The sequence below is a fragment of the Dreissena polymorpha genome, chromosome 13 (assembly GCF_020536995.1).
Source record: "Dreissena polymorpha isolate Duluth1 chromosome 13, UMN_Dpol_1.0, whole genome shotgun sequence".
Classification (NCBI taxonomy): Eukaryota; Metazoa; Mollusca; class Bivalvia; order Myida; family Dreissenidae; genus Dreissena; species Dreissena polymorpha.
The window spans coordinates 48,593,559-48,618,207 of NC_068367.1; the positions used below are offsets into that span (position 1 = coordinate 48,593,559).

General features: G+C 36.4%; 1 protein-coding gene and 1 long non-coding RNA gene across 2 annotated transcripts in view; one reads left to right on the top strand and one right to left on the bottom strand.

Moving 5' to 3' along the window:
* Positions 1-1,606: 1,606 nt before the first annotated feature.
* The window catches only part of LOC127856071 (receptor-type tyrosine-protein phosphatase N2-like), a 95,498-nt gene continuing 72,455 nt past the window's right edge, over positions 1,607-24,649 (top strand). The window contains exons 1-2 of the mRNA XM_052392058.1: positions 1,607-1,660; positions 16,264-16,458. The gene's annotated coding sequence lies outside the window, so the exon portion shown is untranslated. The remainder of the gene's footprint in view (positions 1,661-16,263; positions 16,459-24,649) is intronic.
* On the bottom strand, positions 21,406-22,474 carry LOC127856072 (uncharacterized). Its single transcript, XR_008037839.1, has 2 exons — positions 22,346-22,474; positions 21,406-22,009 (listed from the first exon to the last, which is right to left on the bottom strand). It is a non-coding gene; the product is annotated as an uncharacterized LOC127856072 (long non-coding RNA).

Sequence of the window (24,649 nt, forward strand, 5' to 3'; positions counted from 1 at the left end):
ACAAAATTATAAACTAATCATCATCATCATTTTCTGCCTTTACTTAAAAAATATATCCTTTTTTCTGTAATAGTCTAGAGTGTTCAGGAAATATTTCTGCAGAGAGAGCTTTCAATTATTAAAAATCATAAAATATAAAGTTTTTATACAATATTCATATTTTAAAGACTTTGTCGGCTGACCATGTAAGCCTCTGTCAGCAAAAGGAGGGCTATGAAGAGGTGATCAGTACCTGTTATATCATTTGTTCAAGGTGATCAGGACCTGTTATATCATTTGTTCCATAGGGAGGCAAAGATGACAAAGTGTGTACTTCAAAAACAGACATCTATTTTTACACTGAATCAGTTGACCATACTGATCTTTGCATAGCAATACTAAAAAATGTGTTCTTTTGCTTCATTTTTCCACATCTGATAATGAACACTGGGCCACTCAGGGGTATTGTGTGAAATGTTGACAATTCAAAGTTGTTGCAGCCAACAGCAGTTTCAAAAACACAATTTTATCTTGCCATTCATACTATTGAAAACATGAATGATTCCTTCTCCTGTATTCACTGACCCATTCTAAGACTTTAGAAGAAAGAATAGACTTAGAAGCAAGAAAATATATTGAGCTTTTCAATGTATGCAGGCTTTATATTTTGCTTATGTCATTATAAATTGTTCAGAATGAAGAATTGTGTCATAAGAGGTAATGCATGTCATATTTTACTGTATTCATTTGTACACTATGAGAGCAAAACAGTTCCATGAATATTCATTATATGGGCTGTGCTCTGTGATAAAGGGGTTCAATGCATGTGCGTAAAGTGTTGTCCCAGATTAGCCTGTGCAGTCCGCAAAGGCTAAACAGGGAAGACATTTTCCGCCCCAACTTGACTTTTGCTAAGAAAATACTTAACTAAAACGAAAAATATCATAAAAGCAGAAAGTGTTGTCTCTGATTAGCCTGTGTGGACTGCACAGGCTAATCTGGGACAAAACTTTAAGCACATGCACTAAACCCCTTATTCACAGAACAAGGCTCATAGTTAGGCTTAAGCCTAAGAATTGGTTGGTGAATGCGGCCCTAGTAAGTCTTATTATATGCCTTGCTGTGGGAAAATTGGGTTTAATGCAAGTGCTTACAGAGTCGTCCCAGATTAGCCTTTGAAGTCTGAACAAGGCTAATTAGCGACTACACTTTTTGCCTTAACTGGACTCTGGCTAAGTAGAGACTTACCTAGAACGAAAAATACTGTTAATGCATATGTGTCTTGTTCTGTGAAAGCTGGTCATTATGCATGTGGGTAAAGTGTCGTCCCAGATAAGCCTGTGCAGTGTGCACAGACTAATCAGGGACGACACTTTCTGCTTTTTTGGTATTTTTAGTTTCAAGGAAGTCCCTCCTTTCCGAAAATCAAGTTTAGGCGGAAAGTGTCGTCCCTGATAAGCCTGTGTGGACTGCACAGGCTAATCTTGGACGACACTTTACGCACATGCATTATGCCCAGATTTCACAGAACAAGACACATATGCATTAAAACCTGTTTTCCCAGAACAAGGCTCATGTATGAAAACCATCCTCTATTTTGCATGTCATTTCAGGTGACCATGAGAAAGATCTGGAGGATGCTACAGGCCTAAAGTTTGTGAAGTCTGGAATTGGAAGTCTGGTGAGTAAATCTTTATGTTTAGTTTTGAACCTATTTATTTTAGCTCGATTGCATCTGAAGCCTTTGGCTTATTTGAAACGCTCTTGAGTCTGTTTCATGGAACTAGATCCAGTACTTGGTCTCTTTGTGAGACGATCTGAAGAACGCTCACACAGTGGGCATTGAACCCATAATCTCCTGATCGCTACGCTGACTGCATATCCACTACTCCACGGTGATTTTTCCAGTGTTTACAGTAATGGTTGTGTAGAAATGGGTTCTAAGATAAGGCGTCAAAGCAGAAGTGTTTTATTTTGCTTCTAAACCAGTTACCACTTAGATACGTATTTTGAGGCATTTGTAGTCCCTTAGAAAGTTAAATTTAATTAAAGATCTTTCTTACTAGATTCAAGTTTTAAAAGCTTCATTTCCAACTCTTAGATACTGATGAACAGCAAACAGCATAAAACCTGAACAGACTGCATGTTACTTGCAGGCTGTTCTGGTTTTATTCTGCTTGCACATAGCCATTTTCACTTTGCTTCTGAATGGGAAAGGGTTATGAGATTACCTGTGCATTGAAAAATGGGTCTTATACCATATGCAGTCAGTTTAGCTTTAGACCAGCCTGCGCATCAGAAAGCAGGGCTTCTGACCAGATTGCTTGAATGTGTTTTTGGAGCTAGGCTGGCTCACACATAATGCAAATAAAAACCTGCACATTTCCAGCGTATAACACTTGAGGAAAAAACACAAATACAAATAAGTCAGAAGACCCATTTTTGCATGATGGGGCTCAGATAATAGTAAGATGAAGATGTAGTATTGTTACCTGCTAAAACTTTGCATGTACTCATCATTTAAACTGTGATTAGCTAATAGATTTCGGTTGGATGTGTTTTAAATGTCATCTGTGAGCAGTTCCTCATATTTATACTCCCGTTGAAAACGGGAAGTATTATAAGATCACCCTTGGCGGGCGGCGGCGGGCAGCGTCCACAGCAGTGTCCGCTCTCTAATTCAAATAGTTTTCATCCGATCTTCACCAAACTTGGTCAGAAGTTGTATGTAGTCAATATCTAGGTCAAGTTTAAATAGGGGTCATGCCGGGTCAAAAACTAGGTCACAGGGTCACTGAGTGCATTTTAAGGATTTAGCATGGTGTCCGTTCTCTAATTGAAGTAGTTTTTATTTGATCTTCACCAAACATGGTCAGAAGTTGTGTCTTAATGATATCTAGGTCAAGTTCAAATGTGCATCATGCCAGGTCAAAAACTAGGTCAGGAGGTCACTTAGTGCATTTTAAGCATTTGGCATGGTGTCTGCTCTCTAATTGAAGTAGTTTTCATCTGATCTTCACCAAATTTGGTCAGAAGTTGTGTCTTAGATGATATCAAAAACTAGGTCAAGAGGTCATGTAATGCATTTCTTAGTCACTTAGTGCCGTGTCAAAAACTAGGTCACAAGGTCACTTAGTGCATTTCAAGCATTAAGCATGGTGTCCGCTCTCTAATTGAAGAAGTTTTCATCAGATCTTGGTCAGAAGTCACCAAGTTTGGTCAGAAGTTGTGTCTAGATGATATCTAGGTCAAGTTTAAATATGGGTCATGCCGGGTCAAAAACTAGGTCAAGAGGACACTTAGTGCATTTTAAGCATTTTGCATGGTGTCAGCTCTCTTATTGAAGTACTTTTCATCCGATCTTCACCAAATTTGGTCAGAAGTTGTGTTTTAATGATATATAGGTCAAGTTGAAATATGGGTCATGCCGGGTTAAAAACTAGGTTACGGGGTCACTTGAAGGATTTAGCATGGTGTCACTCAAATGGTTAAGTTGCTTAATTTTCAAAAACATATCATTTTGCCACTCAAATGGTAAAGTTAGCAAGTTGTCCAAAACCTTCAAAAGGGCGTATCTTGTGACAGTTTGGCACTCTTGTTATAATGTGTGTTCAGAATCCAGCTTTATCAAGTCTTGCGTCAAGTATTATACGCTGGAAATGTGCATGCATGTCCTATTTGTATTATGTATGAGCTGCAAGAAGTTTACAGGTATTTGTGTCTTGTGTCAAGAGTATACGCTGGAAACGAGCAGGTTCTTTTTTATACGCCCGTATAAAATACGGGACGTATTATGTGAAACCCCTTGGCGGCGGGCGGCGGGCGGCGGGCGGAAGGCATCACTTTGTCCGGACTCTAATTCAAATTGTATTCATCCGATCTTCACCAAACTTGGTCAGCAGTTGCATCTAGTTGATATCTAGGCCAAGTTCGAATATGGGTCATGCCGGGTCAAAAACTAGGTCATAGGGTCAATAAGTGCATTTTCAAAGGGGCCACTTTGTCCGGACTCTATTTCAAATTGTATTCATCCGATCTTCACCAAACTTGGTCAGCAGTTGCATCTAGTTGATATATAGGCCAAGTTCGAATATGGGTCATGCCGGGTCAAAAACTAGGTCATAGGGTCAATTAGTGCATTTTCAACGGCGCCACTTTGTCCGGACTCTAATTCAAATTGTATTCATCCGATCTTCACCAAACTTGGTCAGTAGTTGCATCTAGTTGATATCTAGGTCAAGTTCGAATATGGGTCATGCCGGGTCAAAAACTAGGTCACAAGGTTACTTAGTGCATTTCAAGCATTTAGCACGGTGTCCGCTCTCTAATTGAAGTAGTTTGCATCTGATCATCACCTAATTTGGTCAGAAGTTGAGTCTAGATGATATGTAGATCAAATTCGAATATGGGTCATGCCGGGTCAAAAACGAGGTCACGATCGGACACATAATGAATTTCAAGCATTAAGCATGGTGCCCGCTCTCTAATTGAAGTAGTTTTCATTTGATCTTCACCAAATTTAGTCAGATGTTACATCTAAATGATATCTAGGTCAAGTTCAAATATGGGTCATGCCAGGTCAATAACTAGGTCTCGAGGTCACTTAGTGCATTTCAAGCATTAAGCATGGTGTCCAAAACCTCCGAACGGGCGTATCTTGTGACAGTTTGGCACTCTTGTTTGTATTATGTGTGAAATGCAAGAAGTGTACAGCTATTTGTGTATTGTGTAAAGTGCCATTTGATGGAAATTAGCAGGTTCTTATAGTTAATTTGTGTGAGCTGGAAGAAGTTTACATGTATTTGTGTCTTGTGTCAAGTGTTATATGTTGGAAATGAGCAGGTTCTTGTTTGAATTATGTGTGAGCTGCAAGAAGTTTACATGTATTTGTGTCTTGTGTCAAATGTTATACGTTGGAAATGTGCAGGTTCTTGTTGTATTATGTGTGAGCTGCAAGAAGTTTACATGTATTTGTGTCTTGTGTCAAGTGTAATATGCTGATAATGTGCAGGTTCTTATTTGTATTATGTGTGAGCTGCAAGAAGTTTACATGGTGTCTTGCATCAAGTGTTATACGCTGGAAATGAGCAGGTTCTTGTTTGAATTATGTGTGAGCTGCAAGAAGTTTACATGTATTTGTGTCTTGTGTCAAGTGTATTAGGCTGGAAATGAGCATGTTCTTGTTTGTATTATGTGTGAACTGCAAGAAGTTTACAGGTATTTGTATCTTGCGTCGAGTGTTATATGCTGGAAATTAGCAGGTCCTATTTGTATTATGTGTGAGCTGCAGAAAGTGGGGTTAGCATTGTAGGTTATTCACAATTATTTGAATATACTGTTGTTAATTATTTAATCAAGAATGATCAGAAATTAATCAATAACATTTGAGTATATGTTATTATTGTAAACATCACAACATTTTTTGAAAGATATTAACCCTTTCCCCCATAAGAAGCAAAATGGCTTTTGCAACCAGCATAAAACCTGAACAGCCTGTGATTAACTTGCAGTCTGTTCAGGTTTTATGCTGTTTGCTGCTCATCAGTATCTAAGGGATGGAAATAAGCCTTTAAAACTTGAATCTAGAAAGAATTAAAGGTCTTAAATTAAATGTAACTTTGAAAGGGACTACAAATGCGTGCAAATACGTATAGCAGTGGTAAAGGGTTAATACAAAAGTTGATGAGTCTGAAAAGTTTTGGTACATTAAAATGGGCCATGGTTAGTATGATCCTTTGTCATTATAATTATATCACTATTAAAAAGAAATATGTGTCAATCAATGCAAATTATTTAAGCCATTAAACAGCAAAGTCATCTTTTTTTTCAGTGTTTTGTAACTCAAATTTTTTGTTGAAATTAGCAATTGAAATTACTCAAAAGAAAAAAAACTCATTATTATTATAAAAAGTGTTTACTACATTTCATTTCAAAATAACATTACATCTTGTCTGACATTTGTTCACAAATAACATGTACGAGTCTGATAGTCAAATAAAAATGTGTGACAAAATAGTTGCTATAGCAACAAGCTTGAATCTGAACAGAAATCTGAGAAATGCACCATCAGAATGGTGATTGTGCCATACATCGATTTAATGGCAGTTTTTAGCATTCCCTTACAAATTTGCGGTTAGAATTTCCTACTACTAGATTTAGGAAGCCTTAAAATAAGGAGTGTTTGATAAGGCTGTAGATTTATGAAACTTTGAGACTGTCTCTTGTAGCAATAATTTCGGATGACTTTACAGTTGCAAGATGTCAAAATTCATACTAAAGACACATGTTATCACCATTTTGCAACATTTTTAAGGTTTATCTTATTACCAGTACTTACGTTATGCTGAGAGACAATGTTGACAAATAAAAACCTGAGAATTTTAATAAATTATTTAAGTAAAAAAAGAAATTTTTATTTGAAGAAACATTATATATGAAGCTTTTTTTAAATTTCTGTGCTGTTTTAAAACATACACTACAAAATATGATTCGACCACGAATATTCATATGGAAAGAATAATGAATGCCTCTTCAAGTTTAATTCTTAAAGGGGCCTTTTCCCAGATTTTGGCATGTATTGAAGATAGTCATTAAATGCTTTATATTGATAAATGTAAACATTGGATCTAAAAAGCTCCAGTAAATAAAACTTGAATAAAATTAAAGAAAGAAAAAAAAGGAACCCTCAACTGGGCTTGAACCACTGACGCCTGGAGTAAAAGTCGATCCCTTAGACCAGTTGGCCATCCGTGCTTATACAATGAATCGTAGTGTTACAAAATATAACAATAACAACAGAACTCTCCAAATTATTCAATTGTTTGGTGTTGCAACGCTTTATAATTTTAGGTTTTTAAATTGTCAAAAGATGCATATAATGGATATTTGAGAGCATGGTAAATGTTCTATATACTTTTTCCTTCCCACACTAATATCATAACTATACAACCAAAATTTGGGAATCTGAAACAATTTTTAGCTCGACTATTATATATGAAATATATATAGTGGAGCTATCCTACTCACCCCGGCGTCAGCGTTAGCGTTAGCGTTCTATAGCATGCAAATGTTAAAGTTTGCGTACCACCCCAAATATTCGTCCCTTTTTATATTGCTTTCATATTTTGCATACTTCTTTACCAACATGACCCCAACCTATAAACAAGAGCAGACAACTGTATCAAGCATTTTGTAAGAATTATGGCCCTTTTTCCACTTAGAATATGCATATTATTGATAACTCTTTGTTAAAGTTTGCGTACCACCCCAAATATTTCCTATATCCCTTGACATATTGCTTTCATATCTTGCAAACTTCTTTACCAACATGACCCCAATCTATAAACAAGAGCAGACAACTGTATCAAGCATTTTGACAGAATTATGGCCCCTTTTATACTTAGATAATTGAACATTTGATTAAGTTTTGTGTTTTGGTCCATTTACTCCTAAAGTATTATAGCTATTGCTTTTTAGACTTGGAAAACTCGCTAACTATCGTAAGGGGACTGTACAGGGCAGGTTGCATAACTCTGGTTGGCTTTTTAACGGAAAAATGGCCTTTTTTGTCTTTGTAACTTTGAATATTTTGTTAAATTTTGTGTTTAGATCCACTTTACTTTTAAAGAATCAATGCTATTGCTTTCAAACTTCAAATACTTTCTTACTATCATGATGTTAATGTACCTGGCATGTTGAATTTGACCTTTACCTTTGAATGACCTTGACTCTTAAGGTCAAATTAATAAATTTTGCTTAAATTGCCATAATTTCTTGATTTATGATCACATTTGATTCATACTTTGACAAAACAACACTTACCTGACATACCACAATCGACTCCACCCAAACCATCCCCCAAGCCCTACCCCAGAATCCCCCCCAAACAACAAAAAAACAAAAAAAATCTTTTTTTAAAAATATCATCTATTAAATGACCACACACCCACATTATACCCCCCTCTCCATGATGGCTTACGTTATACTGTCAAGCACTCGCGAGTAATAGTCGAGCGCGCTGTCCTCTGACAGCTTTTGTTTTTTATTTTGTCAATTTACCAAAATGTGAAAACGCCCATTTAAAATTATAAAACTCTAAACAAAGTTCGACTTAAACTACAAGTCTCAGTTGCTTCGTGACATTTTTTACCTATTCCAGATGTTTGCGACAGTAATTAACATACCTGGCTTCCAATCATATTTCCCTAATTAATCAAGACGCGTCTTCCAAATTAGCCTTCCAGGATGTCTTATTATAGTCCTAATTGGCTTCTCTACATCATAACAAACCTGACTGTTCAATAATTCTGTAGACCCTTCAAGGGTGTTCTTCAATGGCATCTAAATTCAGCAGAGTTTTGGCACTGTTTCTTTCAGAAATAAGATATCTTATTATGTTGTTAATTAGGTCTCTAAGTTTTCATTTAGATTATTATTATTTTGTTGCCTAGAAACAATCTTGTTAATAGAAAAGAACCTTTATAATTTCAATCATTCAACATACTTTTCATATGACATTGTGGATCATTTGAACAGAAATAAAGGTTTATAGAAATATGGGCCATGCTCTTTGAAAAGGGGTTTTGATTAATGTGCATAAAGTGTCTTCCCACATAAGCCTGTGCAATCTGCACAGGCCAATCAGGGACGGTACTTTCCGCATAAACTTGATTTTTTGCTAAGAAGAGACTATCTTTAAACAGAAAAAACAATAAAAGGGGAAAGTGTCGTCCCTAATAAGCCTGTGGGGACTGCACAGGCTAATCTTGGACGACACTTTACGCACATGCATTTAACCTACTTTTCACAGAGCACGGTCCATAAATTGCTTTCCCATGATATGCTTATAAATGTGACCTTCAAACTAAATTCATGATATTCACAGATTGTTCTTGAGACCAAGAAGGAAATAGTACTTGCAAAAAATATGTCCCAGATTGATGTCATATTTACAAATTTTGTTGCACAATGCACAACGAAAAATTATAATTAATTTCCTTTATAGATATTAAATGAGAGCAAAGTTATTGTGTGCACTTACAAGCATAAATGTATTGCACATTTTTTGTTCAAATGAAACAAAGTTCTGATTCAAACTATACTTGTGTTCCCTTCATGTTTTGTAAATGACAGAATGCACAAAATAATGCGGTTGTGTAAATCAGTAATGTGGAAATAAGTCAAGAATATGGCAGTCCGCACAGGCTAATCAGGGATGACACTTTCCTCCTTATTTGGATTTTTGCTAAAAAGAGACTTCATTTAAACAAAAATGTCACAAAAGGGGAAAGTGTCGTCCCTGATTAGCCTCAATCTGGGACAACACTTTACGCACATGCATTAAGCCCAGTTTTCTCAGAACACGACTCATATTTGAACTGCATTTAGGGAAATGAGTCTCATGCCATATTCAGCAAGTGTCTCTCCAGACCAGCCTGCGCATTAACACAGTCTGGTCAGGAGCTATACAGCCATGGAAGGTTTGGTGGTCTCTTTTGACGATAACTTTAGAACTCAAGAGTGGAAAATGGTCCATGTCAGAGACCATGGTATCAAAACAATTTAGCCAACTTCAATGATAAGAACATGATGATGTATACATTCAAACCATTCCACAACAAAGCCTTCATAAGTTATAGCGGTGATGACTTCTGGAAACCCTAAATCCAACATCATTTGTGTCAATGGTGCAATTAAAAATTGCCATAGGATTGTGTTACTCGAAACTCTTGTACCCAATCCAATACCAAAAGAAATATACAATAAGAAAATGTTTATCCCTTATTTACTTCTCCAACTTAAACTGAACTCTAGGAACACAGGGCACAATTCATGTGCAATTAGTGCCATACCAGATTAGCATGTTTCATAGGAACACAGGGCACAATTCATGTGCAATAAGTGCCGTACCAGATTAGCATGTTTCATAGGAACACAGGGCACAATTCATGTGCAATAAGTGCCGTACCAGATTAGCATGTTTCATAGGAACACAGGGCACAATTCATGTGCAATTAGTGCCATACCAGATTAGCATGTTTCATAGGAACACAGGGCACAATTCATGTGCAATAAGTGCCGTACCAGATTAGCATGTTTCATAGGAACACAGGGCACAATTCATGTGCAATTAGTGCCGTACCAGATTAGCATGTTTCGTAGGAACACAGGGCACAATTCATGTGCAATTAGTGCCGTACCAGATTAGCATGTTTCATAGGAACACAGGGCACAATTCATGTGCAATAAGTGCCGTACCAGATTAGCATGTTTCATAGGAACACAGGGCACAATTCATGTGCAATAAGTGCCATACCAGATTAGCATGTTTCGTAGGAACACAGGGCACAATTAATGTGCAATAAGTGCCGTACCAGATTAGCATGTTTCGTAGGAACACAGGGCACAATTCATGTGCAATTAGTGCCGTACCAGATTAGCATGTTTCGTAGGAACACAGTGCACAATTCATGTGCAATTAGTGCCGTACCAGATTAGCATGTTTCGTAGGAACACAGGGCACAATTCATGTGCAATTAGTGCCATACCAGATTAGCATGTTTCGTAGGAACACAGGGCACAATTCATGTGCAATAAGTGCCGTACCAGATTAGCATGTTTTGTAGGAACACAGGGCACAATTCATGTGCAATTAGTGCCGTACCAGATTAGCATGTTTCGTAGGAACACAGTGCACAATTCATGTGCAATTAGTGCCGTACCAGATTAGCATGTTTCGTAGGAACACAGGGCACAATTCATGTGCAATAAGTGCCGTACCAGATTAGCATGTTTTGTAGGAACACAGGGCACAATTCATGTGCAATTAGTGCCGTACCAGATTAGCATGTTTCGTAGGAACACAGGGCACAATTCATGTGCAATTAGTGCCGTACCAGATTAGCATGTTTCGTAGGAACACAGGGCACAATTCATGTGCAATTAGTGCCGTACCAGATTAGCATGTTTCGTAGGAACACAGGGCACAATTCATGTGCAATAAGTGCCATACCAGATTAGCATGTTTCATAGGAACACAGGGCACAATTCATGTGCAATAAGTGCCGTACCAGATTAGCATGTTTCATAGGAACACAGGGCACAATTCATGTGCAATTAGTGCCATACCAGATTAGCATGTTTCATAGGAACACAGGGCACAATTCGTGTGCAATAAGTGCCGTACCAGATTAGCATGTTTCGTAGGAACACAGGGCACAATTCATGTGCAATTAGTGCCGTACCAGATTAGCATGTTTCATAGGAACACAGGGCACAATTCATGTGCAATAAGTGCCGTACCAGATTAGCATGTTTCGTAGGAACACAGGGCACAATTCATGTGCAATTAGTGCCGTACCAGATTAGCATGTTTCGTAGGAACACAGGGCACAATTCATGTGCAATAAGTGCCGTACCAGATTAGCATGTTTCATAGGAACACAGGGCACAATTCATGTGCAATTAGTGCCGTACCAGATTAGCATGTTTCGTAGGAACACAGGGCACAATTCATGTGCAATAAGTGCCGTACCAGATTAGCATGTTTCGTAGGAACACAGGGCACAATTCATGTGCAATTAGTGCCGTACCAGATTAGCATGTTTCGTAGGAACACAGGGCACAATTCATGTGCAATTAGTGCCATACCAGGTTAGCATGTTTCGTAGGAACACAGGGCACAATTCATGTGCAATTAGTGCCGTACCAGGTTAGCATGTTTCGTAGGAACACAGGGCACAATTCATGTGCAATAAGTGCCGTACCAGGTTAGCATGTTTCGTAGGAACACAGTGCACAATTCATGTGCAATTAGTGCTGTACCAGATTAGCATGTTTCGTAGGAACACAGGGCACAATTCATTTGCAATTAGTGCTGTACCAGATTAGCATGTTTCGTCCCAAAAAGGCTCATCAGGGACTACATTTTACGCCTTTAAGGAAAATTGCATTCAAAGAATTATGTCTCTTCTTTGCGATAATTCAGTATAGGTGTAAAGTGTCGTCCATGTCAACTGCACAGGCTAATCTAGGGCGACTCCATAAGTCAATGCATTAAGCCCCATTATCGCAGATAAAGGCTCATTTCCGTATACCCATTAAGTGATTAGTGTCTGATATAAACAGTTTTTCCCTAAAACCCCACCCAGAGATATTTGTTCTGAGCAAAAAACGGGTTAATGCATCAGCTTTTGTCTGTGCATCCATGGTGGATTTTTCTGTAACTGACTGTGATCCGTTCTTGACATAAGCAGCTTACACAGCCAGACTGTTCAGGGCTTATCCTGCGGTAAGTTGTCACCGCTAAATGATAATCCATGGGCGCCTAAAGTGCATAATATGTGCTTAAGGGTGTTTATAAGCAAGGTTTCGATACTGGTGTGTGATGTGCAATAAGTCTTGTTCAGACTTTGTCTTAACACATCAGCAATTTGCTTTTGAAAAAAATATAGCTAAATATTCTGTAGGTTTATATAGTTTGCTAATTGGAAAGTGCAGTTTGTTTCAGAGTGGAAAATTACAATAGAGTTGAGACATATATCATTTAGAGGGAAAATAACTTTCTATAAAAAAGATTAGTTATATAGGAAATCCTAATATTTCTTGAGAAAATGTGAATATTAGTTTGATTTATTGTAGATTTAGTGAAGGTCTATACCACCATAAATAAGTAGCTGCAGATGTTACTGTCATGTTTGTTTTATATGGAATAATTAAGTGAAGCAATAGCTTCTTTTCACTTATATTGATGCTAATGGCTAACATGTCAGAAATAACCAGAAATCTAACAGGGTAAAAGGTCTCCTGTCTAAATGAATGGTCTGAACATGATGTTATAGCAGTTAACTCTTTCAGTGCTGGAACCGCATTTTGAAGGCCTTTGCAAACAGTTTGGATCCAGATAAGACGCCACAAAACGTGGCGTCTCATCTGGATCCAAACTGTTTGCTATTCTGATAGTATTCTTGGAAAAAAAATCAAAGAAAATATTATTTTTAGAAAATCAGCAGATGACATTTTAGCTGACGACAAATTTCCCAGCATGCAAAGGGTTAATAAAAGCCAACTGCATTGGGTTTTGACTCGCACCAATCATGATCTGTTTATAATATTGACAAGTCATAGAATGCTTCAATCTGTTGGTGACAATCCACAATTAGCACTCGCATTTGGCTCTGGACGTGAATTTTGCAGGCATGATTACTATAAGTCGCAGCAATATATATCAATACTTGATCAGAATTGCTTTCACAGGTCATTGATATTCCCTGACAATGAAGTGAGGATATTGAAATGAAAGAATAGATAGGTAATCATCTCGGACTCACAATCTGGCTTGGCCCCTCATCAGCAATTGTGTTATGGCACTTCAGTCCACACAGGCTAATCAGAGACATCACTTTCCCCTTTATTGTATTTTTAAATATTTTTAAATAAAGGAAGTTTTCTTTAACCCTTTACCACTTAGATACGTATTTAATTAATATTTAATTAAAGACCTTTCTTAACAAAGTCAGGTTTTAAAGTCTTCATTTTCAACCCTTAGATACTGTTGAGCAGCAAACAGCGTGAAACCTGAACCGACTGCGAGTTACTCGCAGGCTGTTCTGGTTTTATGTTGTTTGCACATAGCCATTTTCACTTTGCTTCTGAGTGGGAAAGGGTTAAGCAAAAAACAAGGAAGGTGGAAAGTATTGTCCCTGATTAGCCTTTGCAAATTGCAAACTATGCTTACTGCGCAGGCTAATCTGGGATGACAGGTTACGACATGCATTAAGCCCTGTTTTCCCAGAATGAGGCTCATCCAAGATTCTTTGTACAGATTTGCATTATCTCCCTAAATATGATAAAATGGCTGCAAAGAAAGCTGAATTTAGTTGCCATGGTGACCAGTCTGTCATTAGGACACGTTGACAATCAATAAATGGAGGATTGAAATGATGCGAAATACATACTGCTGTGAACTCCAAATTGAGATGCACAGGCGAGCCAATGGCAAGAGACATTTTAACGGCTTAAAAGACTTCATGGCATCTTTGGAGCCAGGTTAGGTCGGGAAAGATTTATCTGGCTTGATTCTGGTAGCTGGTGGGGAAGGGAAATCCCAAATGTGTTGTCACATCTGAACTTGTAACACTGCTGATAGGGTGTAGTGTGGTTCTTGTCAGAGATGATGACTTGTGCACTGGCTTTTAGGTATGTTTTTTTAAATATTTTTTTGATTGATATTTTATTCAGTTAGTACTTTTCAGCTACTTGCTTGATATTAGGCATTGCAAGTATCTTAATTTCCAATTTTAACTTGTATTATCTAAAGCAATCTATAATTTATAACTAATGAATTTATAATATTATTTTCATTTTTAATCTTTGAATTGTGTTTACAAAGTATAATTCAAATTTAATTTACTATTAAGTTATTTTATATCTTTTAATTATGTTGATTGATATTGAATGTATTTATTCAAACAATTTTAAAATTAAGATGTACTTTTTATTGATTTAATATTTACAAAAATATGCAAATGTTTGTGAATACCAGTTTAATATTTAAAAAAATGTCAAAATATTTGTGATTATTAATTTTGTCTATTACACTTGCATATAATTATTGAACGATAGGATTGTGGTGCTTTTGTTGTTTTTATTTTAAATAATATTTTTAGCATATAAATATTTTATGTGTATTGTATAAAAGCCTTTGTAAAATGAATTTCATAAATCAAACAGGATTGATAAGCAACATCATCTGTAGAATACTATTGCATGCATTAGTGAGTTTAATAGCAACTCAGAATACAGTATCATGTATAGTTTCAAACCTAAAAAAGGTCCTAAACATAACGGATTTTTTTAAGTACTGAACTTATGCCAGGTCTGTCACCATGTACGTGTGTCTTGTTCTGTGAAAATTGGGCAAAATGCATGTGCGTAAAGTGTCTTCCCAGATTAGCCTGTGCAGTCTGCACAGGCTAATCAGGGACGACACTTTCCGCTTTAATGGTATTTTAAAGGAAGTCCCTTTTTACCAAAAATCTAGTTTGAGCGGAAAGTGTCGACCCTGATTAGCCTGTGCAGACTGCACAGGCTAATCTGGGACGACACTTTACGCACATGCATTTTGCCTAGTTTTCTCAAAACGTGACTCATTTATTTGACTCCTGTATTCCTGAAATATCACCAAATTATGTTATTAATTATAAACATTTTTTGGTATTAAATATTCATGTAAGGAATATAATTAGTTCATTAAAAAATATATTGTGTGTCATTAACATTTAAATGGTACAAAAGGAATACACGCTGTCACCATTAGAAATATTGTTCCAGTCCATTGCATTGAAGCTTCACATACATAATTACTTTATAATAATGGACACTGAACAAAGTAAAAAGTGTCAGTAGCTTAACTGACCTCTGTCTCAGCTTTTATGAGATAAATATTTTTGAAAGCAGCACAACAATAAAACAAACTCGATTTAACTCTTTCAGTGCTGGAACCAAATTTTGAAGGCCTTTGCAAACAGTATGGATCCAGATGAGAAGCCACAGAACGTGGCGTCTCATCAGGATCCAAACTGTTTGCTATTCTGATAGTATTCTTTGAAAAAAATCGAGGACAATGCTAATTTTAGAAATTCAGCAGACAACATTTTAGCAGACGACAAATTTCCCAGCATCTAAAGGGTTAATGCACATGCTTTCAAACTGAGGCTGAGGCTAAAAAGAACTTACGATGAAAATGCTTGATCTGCAAAGGGCAGTTTACTTAAAAAAATACAGATGCATTAAGCCTTTCTCTGCTCAAAAGCAAAGTGAACATGTCTATATGCAAGCAGCATTAAACCAGAAAAGCCTGCTAGTAATTTTCTGTCTGTTCAGGTTTTTTATTCTGTTTTCTACTTATCAGTCTCAAAGGGTTGAAATTTAAGCCTTCATCATTTGACTCTAGTAAGAATGGTCTTTATTTTGATTTTCTATGGTACTGCAAACGCATCCTATCCAAGTGTGGAAGGGTAAATGACTTGCCAATGTTTCTTCTAAACAGAGGAAGCACACAAGGCACATGATGACCCCTACTTCATTCTGACTGGGCTAAATCCATGTGTTAAAGTGTCATCCCATATTAGCCTGCGCAGTTTGCACAGGCTTATCAGGGTTAACACTTTCTGCCTAATCAAATAATTCCATCTAAGCTGAAAGTGTTGTCCCTGATTAGCCTGTGCAAACTGCACAGGCTAATCTTGGATGACACTTTACGCACATGGATATGTTTCCTTGCAGACTGAGGTTGCCTACAAGGCCCATGATGACCGCTACTTCATCCTTACATTCGTCCTTTGTGGCTGCATTGCTGGTATCTTGCTGGCGGTGTTCGTTGTGTACCTGATCAGGCGTAACTCGCGCTCCAAGGACAAACTGCAGCAGATCACCGCTGGACCTGAGGGGAATGCAGAGGCCGCTTCAAAGGATTACCAGGTAGGAATGTTGTTGTTTTTTCTGCAATATTTTGGAAAATGGACCGGAACTCTTTGGATCGGAAAAAATCGTATCAATTTAACTAAAATTGGGAAATTAAAGTTGCTGTTTTCGGCTTTCTTATATTAAAATGAGTGAACATGAATGTTTTTAACTCAAAGACCTTAATAGATGGATGAAATTGAAATACAGTAAATAAAAAATGAAATACAATTAAGATACAGCAAGTTGCCTGATTTTATTAATCCTAAATAGTTCATGCTCAAGAAATAAAAAGAATCAACAGTTGAACATTCATCAGTTCTTATAGAAACTGCACATGATTAACATACCTTACACAATATATTGTAATACACCTGAACTGTTAATATTCATTTCACTTCACCAGGGACTGGTAATGGTCCCTGTATGTAATTATGTTGTTTTGTGAATATGAGCATATTGTGCAAACATTTGTACTATTCTGCATGTGGCAATCGTAGTTCAATAAAAAGAAGTGAAACTCCAGCTGCTGGAGCAGAATTGCATTCTCGTTATAAACAATTAGTTGGTCCTTTATTTAAGGCAAGTGACCAATGCCAAAACAGTACTTAACAGCACAATACAAAACAACATACACACATAGAAGAATAAAGCTGGGGTCACTGCCTTGGAACCGTCAATGCAAAGCACTGGGGGTTTAAACCAGTTTTAGAGCGCTCAACCTCACACTTGGCCGAGCAATATTCATGATACATATAAGTGTAAATAAAATTGGACCTCATAGCATTGCAACTCAAATTAAACAATAATAAACGGGAATTAAAACGCATTCAATTTAATTATCATTTAATTACACATTTGTAGGAAGGAGACCAGAGCAACAGAGTTACAACTTTTTGAGGAACGATGAAATGAAATTATGAACAAGTGTCAACTATATCCCTTCTTTTTAGAAAAAAGGTTTAAGAATATAGTATCATATAGTTAATACTTCAGATCATCATCTTGCAAATACAGGAAGAATCAGCAATAATGGATGTAAAAGATCCATATTACATAGCTTGGTTGTTTATGTGACTGCTAAAAAAATAAATCAAACAAGAAACACCCATCAGAGAGAAAATATTAATACAGTTTAACAATATAAACCCGATGACCTATGCATGTAGCCCAAAACAGTAAAAGTGTGTCGGATGACGTAATTTAGAAGGGATGACACAATGACTTTAACAAATCAAATATAATTAAAGGTGCAGTACTATAAAATAAAAAATAAAAATATTAAAGGGGCAGTACTGTAAAATCTAATTACCAATAATATTTGAGAATCAAACATATAAAATGGTCATTCAATTAATAATCCCAAATTTTAAGAGAAGAAGGACTTGCCTTTAGATTTGCACAGTGCGGTTAGGAGATACCCTTTCTGCTAAAGTCATGCAAAGATTCGTGGTCTCATAAGTGAACAGGGTAGCTCCTGACCAGATTGCGCAAAAGCGCAGTCCTGTGAGTCTGGATCTACACTTATGGCAACTAGCATAATACCCCATTTTGCACCATTTTACACTGCTCTTACAATCATTCTAAAAGCTATGTTGGTAAATGTGCACTGTAAATTTACACAATTAAATCTCAGACTTTGAAATATGGCAGTAGGTATGGTGTTTGAAATTAGTTTTTATGCCCCTGGATCGAATGATCGGGGGTACATTGTTTTGGCCTGTCTCTGTCATTGTATCTGTCTGTCTGTCATTGTATGTGTGTGTCTGTCCCAAATCTTTAACCTTGGTCATAACTTTTGTAATATTGATGATAGCAACTTGATATTTGGCATGCATGGGTATTTCATGGAGCTGCACATTTTTAGTGTCCTTTAAGATCAAAGGTCAAATATATATTGCTTTAAAGCGGCACAGTAGGGGGCATAATGTTTTACAAACACAGCTCTTGTTCAGTTTTTTTCAATTATCATGAACTAAAACTTAAAGCAGAGAGGCCAGATTTGTAAACCATTTATAGACCTAAGAGGCCATACTTTTAAACCTTTTTAGCTCACCAGAGCACAATGCCCTCATGGTGAGCTTTTGTGATTGCCTTTTATCCATCGTGTGTTGTCCGTCGTCCGTCATCAACATTTTCCTTGTGAACACTTCAGAGGCCATTTATTGTCTAATCTTCATGAAATTTGTCCCATTGATACCTTGACTGAGTTCGAAACTGGGTCATGCTGGGTCCAAAAACTAGGTCACTAGGTCAAAAAAAAAAGACAAACCTTGTGAACACTGTAGAAGTCATATTTGATGCCCAATCTTCATGTAACTTTGTCAAAATGTTTGTCTTGATGATATGTTGGTTGAGTTTAAAAATAGTTCCGGCCGCTTGAAAAACATGGCCGCCAGGAGGCGGGGCTGTATTTCTTATATGGCTATAGAGAAACCTTGAGAACACTCTATAAATCACAATTTTTGCCCAATCATCATGAAATTTGGACAAAACATTGGTTTCATTGATATCTCGGACGAGTTCAAAAATGGTCCAGATTGGTGAAAAAACATGGCCGCCAGGGGGCGGGGCAGTTTTCTCTATAAGTATATAGCGAAAACATGTGAACACTCTAAAAGTCACATTTTTGGTCCAATCTTCATGAAATTTGATCAGAACATGTGGTGTTTTCTGGATATGACGGTTGAGTTTGAAAATGGTTTGGATCGGTAAAAAAGCATGGCCGCCAGGGGGGGGGCATTTTCCTTATATTTATATAATATAAAAAACTTGTGAACACTCTAGAAGTCACATTTTTTGCCTAATCATCATTTTTTTCTTCTAAACATCAATTTTATAGATATCTCGGACGAGTTCGAAAATGGTCATGATTGGTGGCAAAAACATGGCTGCCAGGGGGTGGGGAAGTTTTCTCTATATGTATATAGTGAAAACATGTGAACAGTCTAGTTCTGATAAGCAATAATGTTAAAGAAAGATAACCTGTACATACTTTCTAATAGTTAACTCCCTTGTATAAACCTGGAACTTCCTTCATAAAATGTGGTGTACATAAGACAGTAGTTTGCATGCAATTTAATAAACCTATAGTTTTTATGTAATAAAATAACTGTACATGTACTAATGCACTGTAGAGCCTTATCTTTGATCTTTACTGATAAGCCGAGTTAACCTACTGTGTTTTGGTGTATTGATTGAACATCTTAGATCAATTGGATTGGGAAAATCAGAGCAGACTACTGTGCTATGAAACTGTTTCCATGGCAACCTTGACTCCAGTAAAATGCACTGGCTTTATAGAATGGACAGTAACTCTTATTCAGGAATTTGAGAGAACTCTTGATTCATCAACATACTAGTATGCTCAAGATACTCTCCATTGAAGGGTCCACATTTCTGCTAAAATAAACTGGGTTTTATAAAACAAAAGAGGCCAGACTTTTAAAACCATTTAAAAAAAACAAAGAGGCCAGACTTTTAAACCATTTATAAAACAAAATAGGCCAGACTTTTAAAATCATTAAAAAAAAAACCCAAAGAGGCCAGACTTTTAAACCATTTATAAAACAAAATAGGCCAGACTTTTAAACTATTTTTAAAACAAAGAGGTCAGACATTTAAACCATTTATAGAACTAAGAGGCCAGACTTTTAAACCATTTATAAAACAAAAGAGGCCAGACTGTTAAACTATGTATAAAACAAAGAGGCCAGACTTTTAACCATTTATAAAACAAAAGAAGCCATACTTTTAAACCATTTATAATTTCTTCTAGAGCTGGACCAAGTATGACACACATCACAATTGATCCTTGTTCCTCATGCAAGTAGACAAGACGTAGTTTCAAGGTTTCTGCATGCATATTAAAAGAAATGAGAACCGCTTAGCTAACCATCAGAGAATAATTGTCTGCAATATTTGGCTCCTTGGATGTCATATGCTTGGCTCCTGGTTTATTCTGGTCCTGGGCAATGGGTCAAAATGTCATTAGATCTTTGCATGAATCATGAATCAGACTTGAGGAATCTGTGCGTGTGTATTTCAATGCTTGTGAGCTTCTTCAATGCCTGAGGCTGCATTATGGGAAGACCCAAGTGTGTCCTAGCACTCCTACCTAATTGGCTAACTAGACACACAAAGTAAGGGACAGATTTTGAATTAAAGCTGCAATTACCAGCTATTTTTAGTTGTTACTAAAAGATTATCAATTTTTGTGTGGTATTCCCTTGTCAAAAAAGTGAGCAAAATCCGGTTATAACCCAGTTTTAAACTGGGTTTAACCCTGCGGTATTGGCACCGAGCTAAAAGCGAGTCTTTTAAACACACTTTTTGCTTACCGACTTGGTTTTATCTGAGTTGAATCTTGGTTTAACTCGCTTAAAGCCAACATAGTGGTTTTTTTAACCGTCTTAAGTGGGTTTAAAGTGAGTTTTTTTCAGGCATCTGTGTTTAACTCTGCGGTATTTGCACTGTGCTAAAAGCGGGTTTTTCAGACACGCTTTTAGCTTACCGACTGGGTTTTTTAGCTTACCGACTTGTTTTTTTCTGAGTTAAATCTTGGTTTAACTCGCTTTAAACCAACATAGTGGGTTTTTTAACCGTCTTAAGTGGGTTTAAATTGAGTATGATTTTCTACAAGTTGGTTTTTTGAGGTTTTTTAAACATGCTTAGACCAACTTCTGTCTGTGGAGTTGGTTTTAAGTGGGTAAAAAGTGTGTTTTTTATGTGAGCTATAAGCAGGCTAAACACGGTTTTTAAGTGAGCGAAAAGTGAGCTGAAAGCACGCCTTTGTTAGTTTTTTCACAGTGAAAACATGCTTTTAACTCGCTTTAAACCTAGTTATTAACAGTATTTTATCTGTGAAAAAAACAAAAGCAATTTGTGGGTTTGGGTAAGTTGATTTTTGTGGGTTTTAATAGTGTTTTAGTGAGTTTTTTTAAGAAAGTAGTTTTTTTGTGAGCCTTTTGTGGGATTTTGCAGTGTGAAAAAAAATAATTTTGGACTGATATGTTCTAGAAAAAATGGTTTTTGTGAAGCAATTACAACAGTTCATTATAAGCCCCATGTGGTTAAAAGGGAAAAAAACACAATGTGTACGAAAATTATGTTTATATGACAAAAATAGTACACCGCAAATTAATAAAAACAGATTATTTTTACAATACATTATACAATAATAGACATTTATGGAAGATTTTGAAGCAAAAGGTTGACCGCAATGGACCATTGCGGGTGGAGTATTTAGACCGCAGCTGCTGCAGAGACCTGGATCTCAGCTGTTGGAGGTACCTGGACCGCAGTGGAATGAGGAACCTGGATTTCAGCTTATGGAGGGACCTTGACGGCATACGGTGTTGGGACCTGCACAGCAGCGACTGGAGAGACCTTGACCGCTAGGGGACCTGGAAAGCAGCCAGTGCAGGGACCTAGACCTGATCTTGGCGGGTGGAGGGACCTGGAAAGCAGCTGGTAGAGACCTGGAAAGCGGGCGCTGGAGCGACATGTAGTTGTACCATTGATGCTGCTTGTGTCCTTCTCCTCTTGAGCATCTCTTATGCCAGTTGATCTGCAAAGGATTAATACCATATCACTTTCAAAAGGGCAAGGCATTCTTCAAACATGTTGATTGGTTATGTTTTCGTTCAACTTAACTATGAAATATTGCTGTTATGGTAATCTTGTTGCTTTAATAATAATAAATTTAAGTTATTTGCTTGTTGTTTTTGTTTGTTTATTTTTGAAATTTTAATCCCGTGATCACATGTGACTTAGCACTTTTCATCATTTATTAAAAGAAATTGCGTTTGGTAGAAAATGCAGTTTGAAAATGTACCAAGATGCGTGGTCTCATTTGGCTGTGTGGTCTGGTGGCATTGTAAATGCAATAACCTGTATAGTTTACCTCTCAACAAATCGAGCTTTCTTGGTCAAGGACAGGGCGAGGTTTTCCCACTCTTGTTCCCCTCAAGTTTGCCAGCTTGTGCAGGGTAAAAACCAGGTTTAAAAGTCCAAACATCAGGCAGGCGATGATGCACATTCTTTCCAAAGGATCTTCCCATCGATGTCAATTTTGCCTTGTGGCAAGAGTTTAACCTTCAAAATTAAAATATGTAAGTTCTAATTAAGTATGAGGGAAAGAAATCCGTTCAGTAATAACCAGAAATAGATATAAATAAAATTTTAGATGACAATAACCATGAAACACAACCATAATTATTCACTGTACACAACATTTACACTATTTCATGTGTAAGTTTATCTATTTTTGCTTCAAAATGTGTTGTTTATCCTTTAAATTGCAATACAATAACTTATCCATTTACATTTCCCAGTGACAATACATAAATATGATAATGATCATAATTAATTCAATAAACTAAATAAAAAAGGGGTGAAGAAATGACAATACAAACCTGTTAAAACTGTTCTTCAGTATTCCAAAAACAACAACAGGCAGTTCAACCCCCTTTCCAACCAACTTATTATTGATTTCCACATTGCAGTAAAAAACACATTGTTTTCATCACACAATACTTCATGCTGACAGAATTTCAAGACATTTTACACTACCATTATAAGTCTTTCACTTCTTTATATTAATGTTGCTGAATTAAATTTAGCTCAATATTCAATTGCTGACACCAGCTTGTTTTTCAAAAGTTGTTTTTTTTCAAAAAGATAACTTCCTCAGTGCAATAGCCAATCAAAAGCCTTATATCTTATTCCACACAGCCTTATCTCTAGGCAAACCCCATCAGTAGCCTTATCTGCCCCTTAATCAGTACCCTGTTTAGCTCTGAATGCCTGACAGATTGTTATCTGTTTATTGTTAGTGGTGTGAAATAAGGGTGTTTTTAGGTATTGTCTTGTTATTTTGTTGACAGTTTATGTAACACAGGTCATGTTTGGCATTTTATTATTTTATTGCAAATTAAGAAAATGGATATTATGGTATCATATGCAAATATCAAAATCTTGCATAACTTATGTTCAAAATTAAATAGATTATGGTTTCCAATACCATAATTATTTAAATATGCAGATTTAACAAGTAAATACTGTTTTAAACAAATATAAACAATCATATGAGATTTTTTTTTAAAATAAAAAATTAAGACATAAAACAATCATAAGATATTGTTAATAATAAAAACAAACATAAAGATAAAAATTCAAAGTGAAACACAAACTCTTTCATTTTCATGTATAAAACTAAGCTTGACCATTGTTATAGTTTTTGTCAGTGAAACTTGTAGTCCATCTGTGAACCTGTGATGTTCTGAAAGAGCCATTTTCATCCAATATTCCCTAAAAATTATGGGGAGCACACAAATGTACAATAGGGACAATGGCAAACAAGCTGTAAAAAAAGCCCCTTTACAATTGACTTGTATTATTTATGGCTAAAAACATCAAACAAAGACCCAGTTGAAGAATTATTGTTTCATTGATGAGTTATATTAATAAACAAAAGACCAACTTGTTAAAAAGTGTGTTAAAGTAAGTCTTTAAGCCTCGTTGCAGCTCTCAACTTATTTACAAAAAGACCAAGTTAAACTCGCTTAAACCCACTTCTGTTTATAAAAAGACCAACTTCTGTTGTAAAAGACTCGCTTATAAAACAAAAAGACATACTTAAACACACATAAACCAACTCATAAATAAAAAGGCTCACTTTTGACACACAAAAAACCGACTTCTTACAGAAAAAAACTCGCTTAAACACACATCTTCTTAAAATAACCAACTTTAAACTCAGTTAAGCACAGTTTAGCGCACATAAAACTCACTTTTATTAGCAAAAACCAACTTCCGCTAAGAAAAACTCAGAAAAAACACAGTTTTATGTTGGTTTAAGTGTGTTTTGGTATGAAAGTGGGTTATTTTTTGACAAGGGTTGTGTTTTCGGGGGAAGCCAGAGTATGTGGAGAAAAGCCATTCTTTTTGTATGGCAACAACCAACTGAACCCACATGGTTCTGGGATTATAGATTGAACCCGGCTTGCCTAGAAGAGGAGCGAATGAACCAACCACTGGGCTGACCTGGATTCAACTTGTTGAATTGTTTGGCAAAAAACAACAAAACAATACTATTATATACATGGCAATCTGTTAATGAAGCAGGGACAAAATGTTTTAGGAGATAACATGAAACAATGACTATGTTTGTAATTGTCAATAAATAAGGTAGTAATATTGCTTTGCA